Raw genomic sequence first — 13642 nt, 5'->3', positions numbered from 1 at the left:
TGGAGTGCAGTGGTGCAATCTCGGTTCACTGCAACCTCCGCCTCCTGGGTTCAAGCGATTCTCCTGCCTCAGCCTCCCTTGACTATATAGAGTTATGTGTCGCTTAACAGGACAAGAGGAATGCTCCGAGAAATATGTCATTAGGTGATTTTGCACTTGTGTAAGTAAACAGTATACTTACACAAACCTAGATGGTATAGCCTGCTGTACAGTTACGCTATATGGTATAGACTATTAGGCTACAAGCCTGTACAGCATGTTACTGTGCTGAATACTGTAGGCAAATGTAACACAATGATAAGTATGAATGTATCTAAACATATCTAAACATAGAAAAGCTACATAAAAAAACACAGTATTATAATCTTATGAGACTACAATATATACAGTATGTCCTTGAGTGAAAAACTATTAGGCAGCACGTGACTGTACATGGGTTCCAACATGCATAGCACTTGGTATATAGTTACAGCTCAACAGATGTTAATGTTATCATTATTTCATTTGATTACAACAGTTCTTTGAGTTTAAGAAACAAAAAATAACTATTATAAACATTTAATAGATAATATTACTCAGAAAGGTGAGTAAAATGCCTAGGATCTTATGAATGAAAAAAGATGAAAACTAATTATAAATGAAGGAAAAAAGAATAAGGAACATATATGTGTGTGTGTGTGTGTGTGTGCATATATATATACAGAGAGACATATATATACATACATATGTAAACGCACATGTTTATGTTTTAATTTCAATATTTAGTTACCTCATACTCTTCCTAATGAAAGACTTTTAGGAATTCTTAATATCTATTTTTGTTTTTTGAGACGTTGTCTCCCTCTGTCGCCTAGGCTGGAGTGCGGTTGCTCAATATCCGCTCACTGCAAGCTCCGCCCCCCCCCCCCCCCCCCCCCGGATTCATGCCATTCTCCTCCCTCAGCCTCCCGAGTAGCTGGGACTACAGACTCCCGCCACCACGCCCGGCTAATTTTTTTGTATTTTTAGTAGAGACGGGGTTTCACTGTGTTCACCAGGATGGTCTCCATCTCCCTGACCTCGTGATCCGCCCGCCTCGGACTCCCAAAGTGCTGGGATTACAGGCATGAGCCACCGGGCCCGGCCCCTTTATTTTTTTAATTGAAGCATTACTTACATAAAACCATACACAGAAATCTTCAGCGTTCAACTCAATGTACAGCCAAGATGAGATGTATATAAAAACCACCATGAAAAGTTTTCATAGACCAAAAACTCTACCTAGGCCAGGCACAGTGGCCCATGCCTATAATCCCATTGATTTGGGAGGCCAAGGCAGGAGAATCACTTGGAGTTAGGAGCTTGAGACCAACCTGGGCAACATAGGGAGACAGCATTTCTACAAAAAATAAAAAATAAATAAACACAAAACATTATGTAGGCATGGTGGCTGAAACATTATCCAGGCATGGTGGCATGTGATTGGAGTCCCAGCTACTCAGGAGACTGAAGTGGGAGGACCGCTTGAGCCCGACAGATCAAGGATGCAGTGAGCCGTGATTGCGCCACAACACTCCAGCTGGGTGACAAAGCAAGACCCCGTCTCTAAAAACAAAAACAAAAAATTCCACCTAGATCAAGATGTAGAGTATTTCCAGCATTGCAGAGGGCATCCTGATGATCCCTTCCAATTAACATTCCTCCCCAAGTGGAACTACTATTCAGACCTCTATCTATAATACATAGAACACTTTTATCTATTTTAAAACAACACAAAGCGATGCAAGTTCTACTTTTTTTGTGTCTGACTTCTTTTTCTCAACAGTACATGCATGGAATAATTCACCTATTTTGTTGTACTGATCAGAAATTCTGTTTTTTTAAATGATGTTTTCATTTTATAAATAAGTAAGTTTGTTTAGTTTTTATCCATTTGATGGTAATTAAATTGTTCCAGATTTGAGACAATTATGAATATTTTTGTACATGTTTCTGGCATACCTAGGCATTCATTTCTTTTGGGCTATAGCAGGAGTGAATTGCTGGGCCTTATCATGCATGCATGACTAATTTTATTTAATAATGCCAAATATTTTTCAGCATGACTGTATCAATTTGTACTGCCACAAATACTATAAGATTTGAAATTGCTCAATGTCTTTGCCAAAAATCAGTATTTTCAGTAGTTTAATTTATCCAGTCTTGTTAATTATAGGGTACCATTTTATTATTTTTTAAATGAAGATTTTTAATTTACATTTCTCTGGTGACTAATGATGCTGATCATATCATACATTCAATATATTTAGGCATCTCGTGTGTGGCACCTATTCAGAAATTCATTTTATTAAAACTTGATTGTCTTTTTCTTATTTTGTAGAAGTTCTTGTTATAAAATAGATACAAGTGCTTTGTAGGCTTTACCCATAGTTTTTTTTTTTCTTTCCCAAGTTGTGAATTGGACATTTTAATGGCATATTTTGATGAACAAGAGATATTAACTTTAGTAAAGCCCAATTTATTCATCTTTTCTTATATGGCTATTCTCTTTTTTAGGTTTAGAGTTTTAAATTTAATGAACAAATTGTAGAAAAAAGAATAAAAAGAATAATTTGTATTTTGTCTTATGTACATGTAAATTTAATACATATATTTATAATACATATGTATATAAACACGTAAGTATAGTATGACATTTCTGTGAAGATACATATATATAATTTTAAGATGGCACACACACACACACACTCTTTGAGATTACACACTATATAGTACAAATTGTGTTGTGGAAAGTGCAAGCCAGAGCTTCAACATGATTTCAAGTAGTTTGTTTTCTTATGAAGCTAAAACATTGTCTTTTACATTGTGTTCTTAATAATATTATATACTTTTTATATACAGAGAATTTGCTAAGCTAAGGTGAAATTCCCTTTAGATTCAGCCTAATTTATGTCAAATACAAGATTGATAGGATTTACATTTTTATAATTCTACTCTTATTTTGTTTTTATCAGCATAGAAGCATCCCTAAAACGGTGACTATAATCAATCTTGAAACAAAGAACACAACTAGAAATAATGGCTCAATAAGGAAAGAAAGGGAAAGAAAAATGTATTGATAAGATGTCACTACAAATCAGCATCAAATTAAGGTCTTCACAATGTTATACTCTTTTTATCTTTTGTTTCAATTGAGTGAAATAAGATTAAATCACATATTAGACTCAGAAGGAAAACTAATCAGCTTAATTTGAACACTTGATTTCTTGTAAATTTCATTCACATTGGAAATATCATTAAGTTATGTTTCTTAAAATAGAAAGGAACATTTTAGTTATGATAAAATAATTTTGCAAAGCATAGATAAACAAAATAAATTTTATTTTTGGTCAAAGTACAATTTAGTTTTATCGTTGTTAAATGAATGGAATTATAAAAACGTTAATACCGAAATATATATTTCAAACTGAATTTTATTTTAAATTTAGTAAATAACTTGCTATACGGAGAAAAAGAAAAAAAATGACAGTGTTGCCTAAAGTTATGAGGTGACAGATGTTTCCACACTTTGTAATTTTTTGAAAATTATTAATTTTTCTTTTACTTTTTAGGGTGTCTGTAAGTGTTAATTACACAAGTACCAAAAACAATTCGAATTTCCAGTGTAATTCTAAAATTTTTAAAAGTGCAAATGGAAAAAAAATCTGTGTATTCTTATGCAAATAATGGACTTTTCAAATATTCTTCCAATGTATTGACATTTGTTGATATATTCTAGCTTTTAACTCTTGATTTCTGAATATAAAAGGTAGAGAAAGTTTTTTTATTATACTTTAAGTTCTGGGATACATGTGCAGAACATGCAGGTTTGTTACATAGGTATACACATGCCATGGCGGTTTTAAGAAAAATATTGACACTAAACAGTAAATCACTGCTTAATTTAGTACTTTCATATTCTTACTATTTTCCTTGAGACTTACATTAATACATCACTGTTGAACAAGTGTAGACTCATTGAAAGGTAACTATTAGTCTTATCGCATGTAATTTTTTTCCCATGCTTCCTAGGCATGGAGAACAAACATATACAGACATCATCAGAGATGTTGATTCTTCAAAGTTGTAGTCTCTCTGCAAAGTATTTGAAGATTAGACTTGCATAGACAAAATTGTGTCCCCCCAAAATTCATGTTGAAGTCTAAAACTCCAATCTGAAGATAGGGTCACTAAGGAGGTAATTAAGGTTAAATAAAATTCATGAGGAGAAGGCCCTAATCCTATGGAAATGGTGCTCTTATAAGAAGAGAAAGAGACCAGAATGCACTCTTTTCGGGCACATATAAAAGACCTTATGAGGGCATAATGAGAAGGTAGCCATCTATAAGCTAAGGAGAGAGGCTTATCCAGAAACCAACCATGCTGACACTAGAATTATGCAAAAATAAAAATTCTACTGTTTAAGCCATGCCGTCTTTTGTAATTGCAGCCCAAGCTGACTAACACAGGATTTATCCAGTTGACTTCAGCATAATTACCATCAAAGTTTCCTATGGTTAAAACCAACACTTTTAAATAGAGATATTTGAAGTATATATGTTTACATCATAATTACAATGGATGTGGGTGCAATATCTTTATTATTTAGTTCAATATGAAAGAATTTTTCCATTTTTATGCTGAACTAATCATAAATTATCTACAATGAGACTTGTCGTTATAATGTAGACATGCTTGATTATTAGTACTCTGCACCTCCACTTGTGCAATAGATTACACTAAAAGTGTCTTCCTCAATGTGTTCACTTATCACATTCGTGTCCATATTTAAATCTTATTTTCCAAGGCCAACCAAACGCTCATATATTCTATGAAGACTTTTGCTTGTCAGTTTTGATTGACTTTTTATTCTCTGTACTTTCATACACTTACTTAAGCAGTTATTTATTAATATTATTTAACTGTGCTTTAACATATCCTTCCCAATTAAATATGTTTTTAAAGAGTCTGTACAATGCTATTTTGTTTTCTGGATAATAAATAAGGCACCATTTTGACATCAAATAGATTTGAGTTCAAACTGCCACTTTCCTCAATATTATGTCTGTGCCCCTTAAAAGAGTCACTTTATGTCCTTATCTTTAAAATAGGGGTGATACTGCCCATTCCATTCTTTTAACATAGGCATTCATATCTATCTATCTATATATAAATCACTAACAAGCCACTTCCTGACACAAAATAACAGTCCAAAATGTATTAGGTATTAATATACATAGTTTCATATGATAGTTATTTTTAATTTATGATTATTTTTCATATTAATTTACTAGCTACTTCTCTTGCTGAATAATATACTTGCTAGATAATATGATTAAATTATTTATTAAGGCAAAATAATTATAAAAAATACTATTTCAAAAGTACTATTCACAAAATACAAATGAAATGCTACTAAAAATAAAGTGAATATAATTACTTCTAGAAAACTTTCAGTTTTAAAAGAGAACTGCAATGCATATTTACATTATGAAAAACAGAAGGTACTGAATTTTACATGTCACACACCAAATATTGGAGTTCAAAAGTGAGAGAGATAATTTCTGCTTGAGGAAAATATCAGCATATAGATTGTATTTGCATAAAGCCTGGTGGAATTATTATAATTTTAGCAGATTGAAATGAGTAATAGTGATTTTCAGGTAGAGAAAAATACTACTGGTAAAGGCATGGGGTTCTTGCAAAGCGGTATATTGTGTGATTTGTCTTTGAGCATGTAGGCTGTGCAGATTAGAAAAGACCAGTAAGGTCAAAAAGAGAGGTTTTGCAGAGTTTACGGTCAACTTTGAATGCCAGGCTCAAGTTCTACTCTGATTTTGGCAGACAGTCATGGAGAAAATTGATCACTGGCAGTAGCAACGTATGAGTACATAAGAATGGCTTGTGAGTGATGGAGGTGAGGGGCAAGTAGCACTTTAAGGAATTGTTCCCATAGTCCAAGGGGATGGGTAATTAAGACCTGGACTGGGAAAATGAGAGTAAGTAAATTAAACATATTTAGATTAAAGATGAACATTTTTCCAAGAATGCACACAAAAATGAAGATAGAATACATTTTCTTAGAAACTCTCCCATTTCGTCCAAACTGTGCAGTTTTATCAGTTTTATGTTCCTTTATTAGTTACATTTAGAAAGACTAATTTAGAAAGATTGTGAAAAACTTTAAGAAGAGGTCAAAATGAATTTGATTATTTGGTTGAAAACTAAACATGACACATAGTAAGTGATATCATTTATTAAAGTCTGATACAAGTGAAAAGCTATTTAGCAGACATTATTTTGAGGAAAATATTAACAGATGAAATAAACATTAGCAGATCATGAAGATGTCAAAAATAATGAGGATGATGTTTGATGGATCTGACGGGACCCAACATTTGCCATGACTTTATCGATTAAGTATCTTAAGTTGTTAACATTTGGGGAAATTGGAATGTTAAAATTTATACTTGCAAAATGTGCTTGTAAGAAAAAAATAAGAATTCACTCTCTTGCTAGTATATATTCTCTAAGAAGAATATTAAATGAAAATTTTTAATAGTCTAAGGAAATTTTCTGCACTTTCAAAATACTAAATTATGTGTTAAGGAATAAATCTTATTGATAGAAACAGCAATAAAAGCTATACAAATAATTTTCTTATACTGAAATATTTTCTTCAAAATTGTAATGCTGAATTTGGTTTTCATTTAAGACATGGACTATCATAGTGTAACAGCTTGCCAGCACAAAAGTTCATCATTTCAATCACCTTAAGAATAACCCTCATTCTCATGGGATTGATTTCAACCAGAAAGAATTCAGCAAGGGAGAAAAATACTAGCCAAATTTAATAAGGCTGACAGTTTCTGACTTATTGTCTGGTTTACTCAGGGATGGCAATCTCTTTTAAGTGACATAAACATGAAACCCAAGAATAAGTGTTTATATGAATGATGGTTTTTACTCTAAGTATTCCATTCCAAAGCAGAGTTTTTCTGTATGAATTTGTGGGATGAAATAAAAAAATTATTCCTCTGTGCATAAGTAAATGAGTAATTAATAAGAATAGGAGGCAAGGAAATAACAATTCAGTTCTCTAAACAGTGATTTTTGTCCCATTAGCATTTTAGGTTCTTAAAAATTCTATTTCTTTAGCACCATGAAGCAATGAAACCTGTCCACTGTAGACTGAATAATAAAACCTACAAGCCATGGAAACTGACTTTCAAAAAGAGAATGATTTAGAGCCTCGACCTTTGATCTTTGCAGAATCTGAAAATTTCACCCTGTACTGAGATGGAAATAAGTTTTATTAGGAAATGAAAATAATCCAACTTATTAAAAAGAATATGAAAGTTTTATGCTTTGCAGATAATTGAAAGCTCCTGAAAACAAAGTCCCTTGAGCTACAGTCAGATAGGAGGAAACCACACGTTCCCTTGTTTCCTTCTCTTCTCCAATAATGCTTCTCTTCAGTAGGAATTGATAAATGTTTCCACCAAGACAATGACTACACAGCTACTAAGGAACTTGGTATGTGCATAAAAGCATCACTGAAGTGAATAGCGTTTGGCTAACATAAGCTGAGTAGTTGTCTATGTGTGCTTATAATCAAATTCACTAACTTCCCAGGTAGTTCAATTAAACTGTACCTCATTAATTCTTTTGAGAATAAAAAAAGCCAACTTGCAAAATTGTAAATGACCTCAATCAAATCAGCTAAAAAAAAACACTGAAATTGAACTATCTAAAGAATTGACCTTGAAGAGCCTCCATGTGCCATTATAATCCTTTTAAATTAAATTATCACTTCAAATTATTTACTTGCTGTTTAATTCCCTTACATTTTCTTACATTTCCAACATTTTAGCTCACCTTTGTCACAAAATTTTCTACAGGCAGGGAAAAAAATGAAAAGGATACTTTCATTATAATGACGTCCTGTTGATTCTATATCTAGAGTCATTTTGATTCAGGAAGTTGCTCTAAGGTTCAGTGGATGTTTGCCAGAATTTTAGTCTGTGAGAGCTAAGTACTTCTTGTTATATGGAGTGAGCAATACTGCCTGCATGGAAATAAGTGTACTCCCTTTACCTACCCAGAGTTAAAAATCTGGAAGGAAAAGCAAAAGCTCTTTTCATGCATGTCAATATCCTCTGTCTATATCCCTTGTCTCCAGTTGTGAGTAGTGTGATATATGCATACCACACAGGGTAAATACTTGTTGAATAAATTGAATAAATACATATACATGACTGAAATAATGAGAATGATTTTCATGAGCCACCCTCAAATAGTAAGTTCATTACTTTGTGGGAATGCCGTGACAATATAAGCAAAAGAACTCTCTTAACTTCATTCTTTTATTTCTTGGGATCTTTCCTGATTTTTGCCATAATAATATTTCACAATCTCAAGTGTGCATAATGTGTGTGTCTCTCTGTGTGTAAATATACAACTTGCCCTGCCAAATTAACTTGCAACAGCTCTTAAGAAATTAACAGAATGTTAGGCCAGGTGTGGTGGCTCACGCCTGAAATCCCAGTGCTTTGGGAGGCTGAGGTGGGCGGATCATGAGGTCAGGAGATCGATCGAGACTATCCTGGCTAACACGGTGAAACCCTGTCTCTACTAAAAAATACAAAAAAAAATTTAGCCAGGCTTGGTGGCGGGCACCTGTAGTCCCAGCTACTTGGGAGGCTGAGGCAGGAGAATAGTGTGAACCTGGGAGGCAGAGCTTGCAGTCAGCTGAGATCGTGCCACTGCACTCCAGCCTGGGCGACAGAGGGAGACTCCGTCTCAAAAAAAAAAAAAAAAAAAAAAGAAAAGAAATTAACAATGTTTTTGATTTGCCATGTAAACAAATTGTTAATATAGCTAGGGAAACAATAGGTTAAAATGACTATAATGCAACTAAAATATGCTAGATAAATGCACACATATTTTCTGACAGGGTTTGTAATGCATACTAATTTTTGTTGTTTAAAATTAGAAACCAATAGAGCAGCATATAGCTATATAACTATATAACACTGTGTCCAGTGTCATTAGAAATAGATTTTTAAAGAGCAAGTTTCTTCTTTCATTTCTTCAGCAGCATGCCCCTTCTCATATATTCAGTTATGCTACATTGCTTGAGGCTGTGCTTCTGTGAATCCTTAACATGTTTCTGCTGCCCTCTCTGCTTGCGATTACCCCCATTTCAGCTCATTTTACAGCAGCAGTTGGATATCCCGCCATCTTCTATTTTCTGCACACGTGCAGCTCAGTTGAGCTGTGCTATGATGAATATTGTTTCAATGTTGCCAGATCAGTTATACTACAGGACTGTCTTTCTGGTGGCTGTGCTTCGATCACTGCTGTACGGTAGTGCTCAGAGGTAGGTTGATGAAACAAACTCTGAAGACTTATATCTTATGTATTATAAGAAACGTCCATAATAAGCAAGCCCTGCTTAGGGTGCAGTGGCTGCTCCAGCACAGTCTTGGTTGAAGTCCCTAGTATCATCAGAATTCCTCTGGAAGTCCTCCTAAGCTGACCCCAACAGTGCTCCACAAATCGGATTAGTTTAAGATTCATCTTTTAAGGTACTATGAACATATTTTTCCTCTGTGTTTGCCATGGATACCAAGAGGAGAGAAACTATGGTTTATCCACCCAGATTTGCCCTGAATATTTTCTGGCACAAAGTAGGAGCGCGCAAATGCATTGATAGCATAAAGAGGAACTAGATGCTAAATTGTGAAGTGAGATAAAACTCTGGTAATATAAAAGAATTTTACAGCTGCCATTTCTGATACTTTTCTTCCTAGTCCTCACTGGATCAATGCTTGCCATCAGTGAAGAGATTTTATTTTCTCCAGGAAAGGAAAAACACACATAAAGAAGAAAAGAAAGAAAGAAAAAGTTATTGAATATATTAACAGATTTTGTAAAGTTCAAAAAGTGGGAACATATATCTGATAAGTCATGTGACTTTAGATTTTCAAGCACTAAGATTTTGAGAATGAAAAAGGTTTTTTTTTTTTTCCAAAAGAATAAGAATACGGTGGATCAGAGCATAGTTTACACTTTAAATAAACAGATGTGTGTGTGTGCATGTGTGTGTGTGCATGTGTGTGTGTGTGTGTGCTTGCGTGTGTGTTTATTGTGTGTTGGGGGTGGGGGAGGGATATGTTGATTACAGAAGAGCAGATTTTCAACCAAAAGGAAGTCATCTAGGCGTATCCCTAGAAAGAATACATAGAAAAGGGAAGAATAAAAAAGACCACAACATCATAAATGAAGGTTTCTACTTTCCCCAGTACATAAATAAGTTACAGTAGAGAAAAAAAAAATGTGTGTGTTCTAAAAGCATCTGAGATACCGCCCCCTAATCCCTGCACAGCAACTAATGATGCTGTGGGTGTAATGGATTATTACATAATGTCACATGTCTCTAAAATAATCAAGAAAGTCTGAGGGTAAGCCAGTGGCACTAGAGTGTTCTTGTGTCAGATGAAGAGAAATAAAAACCTCAATGGCCTGATGGGTTGTCTCTAAAACAACTGGTTTGCATTCTGAAAACAAAGTCAATGTCATGAATGTTTGGGTGACTGTGAGAGAGACAGTGACACAGCAGCGTGTGCTGTGGGAATAAAGCCTGAAGAGTTGAGAACAGAGGGTTTCTCAAACCAAAATTCATTTTAAATAAAAAGAGTATCAGAGTTCCCTCCTCCAATTTTGTCTATTGATTCTTCTCAGTTCCTCCTGTTTCACCGCCATGTGTTTGGATCACAATGAAGGAAAAAGAGCAGGAGAAAAGGGAGAAACTTGAATGGACTGAGAAACCTTAAACTGAAATTTTTAAATAAGTGAAACTGACAACTGAGTGTATGTAATGAGATTCAGTTAGAAAAATACAATTTTCGTTTTCCATGTGATTAGGTGAAATTCCCAGCACTAGAATAATTTCGAACTGTAGTAGAGAATCAAAAAATATAGAGGAAAACAGTTAAAACTCACTTTTTTTTTTTTTTTTTTTTGAGACAGAGTCTCACTCTGTCACCCAGGCTGGAGTGCAGTGGTGTGATCTCGGCTCACTGCAAGCTCCGCCTCCCAGCTTCAGGCCATTCTCCCACCTCACCTTCCTGAGTAGCTGGGACTACAGGCTCCCCCCACCACGCCCGGCTAATTTTGTTTTTGTATTTTTAGTAGAGACGGGGTTTCACCGTGTTAGCCAGGATGGTCTCGATCTCCTGACCTCGTGATCTGCCCGCCTCGGCCTCCCAAAGTGCTGGGATTACACGTGTGAGCCATCGCGCCCGGCGAAAACTCACTTTTTAAACTGCCTCAATAAATCCTGAATCCCTTTTCTAATCCTTTGTGCTCCAGGACAAAGTTCTTTATTATGGCCTTTCCTTTCCATCTCCCTCCTCCTCCCATGCTCATAACTTTTTGTTGTTGTTGTTTACTGGAAATTTTCACTCATTTTTATATCCAGAACCTGGCTCCTCTCTCTTCTTTCTGACACCAATAATTAACCTTTATCTCTAATATTTTCACCATTTCTCTACTCTCAAAGTCCCTTATATGAAATAAAATATTAAAGGAATGAAAATTTAGTTTTAACACAACTGAAACCAGTTAGTAATTAGTTTACATTTTTATTTTGGAACAATTTCAAACTTTGTACAAGTTGCAAAAATAAAATCTCCCTTGTACAGTTTTAAAAATTACTAGCTTATTTCCTTTATGATATTTCTCTCTCTCTCATATGTACATATTGTATGCATATGTGTGTATGTATGTTCAGCATGTGTATAATATGCATTTCTTTCTTTAATGTATGAGGCTAGTTTTCAGGAATTATTACATTTTAACCTTTAAATATTTAATTATCATTAGCTAAGAGTAAGAAGATTTTAACAAATAGCTACAAGAAAATTATAAAGGGCAGGCACGGTGGCTCATGCCTGTAATCCCAGCACTTTGGGAGGCCTAAGTGGGCGGGTCATGAGGTCAGGAGTTCAAGATCAGCCTGACCAACATGGTGAAAACCCATCTCTACTAAAAATACAAAAAGGGCGGCGTCTGGCAGTTTGAATGAGATGAAGAAACTGGAGCCGGGTGAGCGCAGCAGACGCGAGAGCCGAAGATGGCAGTGAACGTATACTTAACGTCGGTGACCAGTGATAACCTAAGTCATCATGACGTGCTGGCCTGGATCAATGAGTCTCTGCAGCTGAATCTGACAAAGATCAAACAGTTGTTCTCAATATCCATAAAATGGATATTGTCAGTTTATGGACATGCTGTTCCCTGGATCCATTGACTTGAAGAAAGTAAAATTCCAGGCTAAGCTAGAACATGAGTACATCCAGAACTTCAAAATAATACAAGCAGGTTTTAAGAAGCTGAGTGTTGACAAAATAATTCCTGTCGACAAATCAGTAAAAGGAAAGTTTCAGGACAATTCTGAATTTGTTCAGTGGTTCAAGAAGTTTTTTGATGCAAACTATGATGGAAAAATCTATGACCCTGTGGCTGCCAGACAAGGTCAAGGAACTGCAGTGGCTCACTCCCTCCTTGCTCCAGTTCCGAATAAACCCAAGTTCTAGCAGTGCAACTCCCCAGAGGCCCATCTCAACACAGAGAACTGCTGTGGCTCCTAAGACTGGCCCTGGAGTGGTGTGAAAGAACCCTGGTGTGGGCAATGGGAATGACGAGGCAGCTGAGTTGATGCGGCAGGTTAACATATTGAAATTTACTGTTGAAGACTTGGAGAAAGAAGGATTTCTACTTCGGAAAGCTATGGAACATTGAATTGATTTGCCAGGAGAATGAGGGGGGAAAACAACCCTGTATTGCAGAGGACTGTAGACATTCTGTATGCCACAGATGAAGGCTTTGTGATACCTGATGAAGGCGGCACACAGGAGGAACAAGAAGAGTATTAACAGCCTGGACCAGCAGAGCAACATCCAAATTCTTCACTCCAAATCATGTGCTTAACTGTAAAATACTCCGTTTTATTATCCTTAGAGGACTCACTGGTTTCTTTTCATAAGCAAAAAGTACCTCTTCTTAAAGTGCACTTTGCAGACGTTTCACTCCTTTTCAAATAAGTTTGAATTAGGAGCAGAGCAGTATTAACATCTAGTTGGTTCACCTGGGAAACAAAGAGGCTGACGTTGGGGCTTACCCTGTGGATGCGGGTCACACTGAGTGCTGGAGAAGGTGTTGTGTAATATGCTGAGGTGGCGACCTTAGTGCAGAAATGGAAAGACTGAATTGAATTTTAAGCTAATGTGAAATCGGAGAATGTTGTAATAAATAAATGCCTTAAGAGTATTTAAAATATGCTTCCATATTTCAAAATATAAAATGTAACATGACAGGGGATTTTGCATTTGATGTTGTATCTGGGAAGGAAGGACCAGACCTTGGAACCTTTGGAACTTGCTGTCACAAGTCTTAGAGGGCTGCTTGAATCCTCATAGGCCTAGGCTTTGGTCTAAAAGGAACATTTAAAAAGTTGCCCTGTAAAGCCATTTGGTGCCATTGACCAATTGCATCCCTGCTAAAAAGCAAGAGGCATTGTTGACTGGATAATAGAGGATGTGTTTCAGCCCTGAGATGT

General features: G+C 35.5%; 1 pseudogene; it reads left to right on the top strand.

The window, feature by feature from the left end:
- Positions 1 to 12157: 12157 nt before the first annotated feature.
- On the top strand, positions 12158 to 13133 carry LOC101148870 (microtubule-associated protein RP/EB family member 1-like; annotated as a pseudogene).
- Positions 13134 to 13642: the final 509 nt, after the last annotated feature.

The sequence above is a fragment of the Gorilla gorilla genome, chromosome 3 (genome assembly GCF_029281585.2).
Source record: "Gorilla gorilla gorilla isolate KB3781 chromosome 3, NHGRI_mGorGor1-v2.1_pri, whole genome shotgun sequence".
Taxonomy (NCBI): Eukaryota; Metazoa; Chordata; class Mammalia; order Primates; family Hominidae; genus Gorilla; species Gorilla gorilla.
The sequence above is the reverse complement of the archived record's forward strand: the minus strand, read 5'-3'. Positions and strand labels throughout refer to the sequence as shown.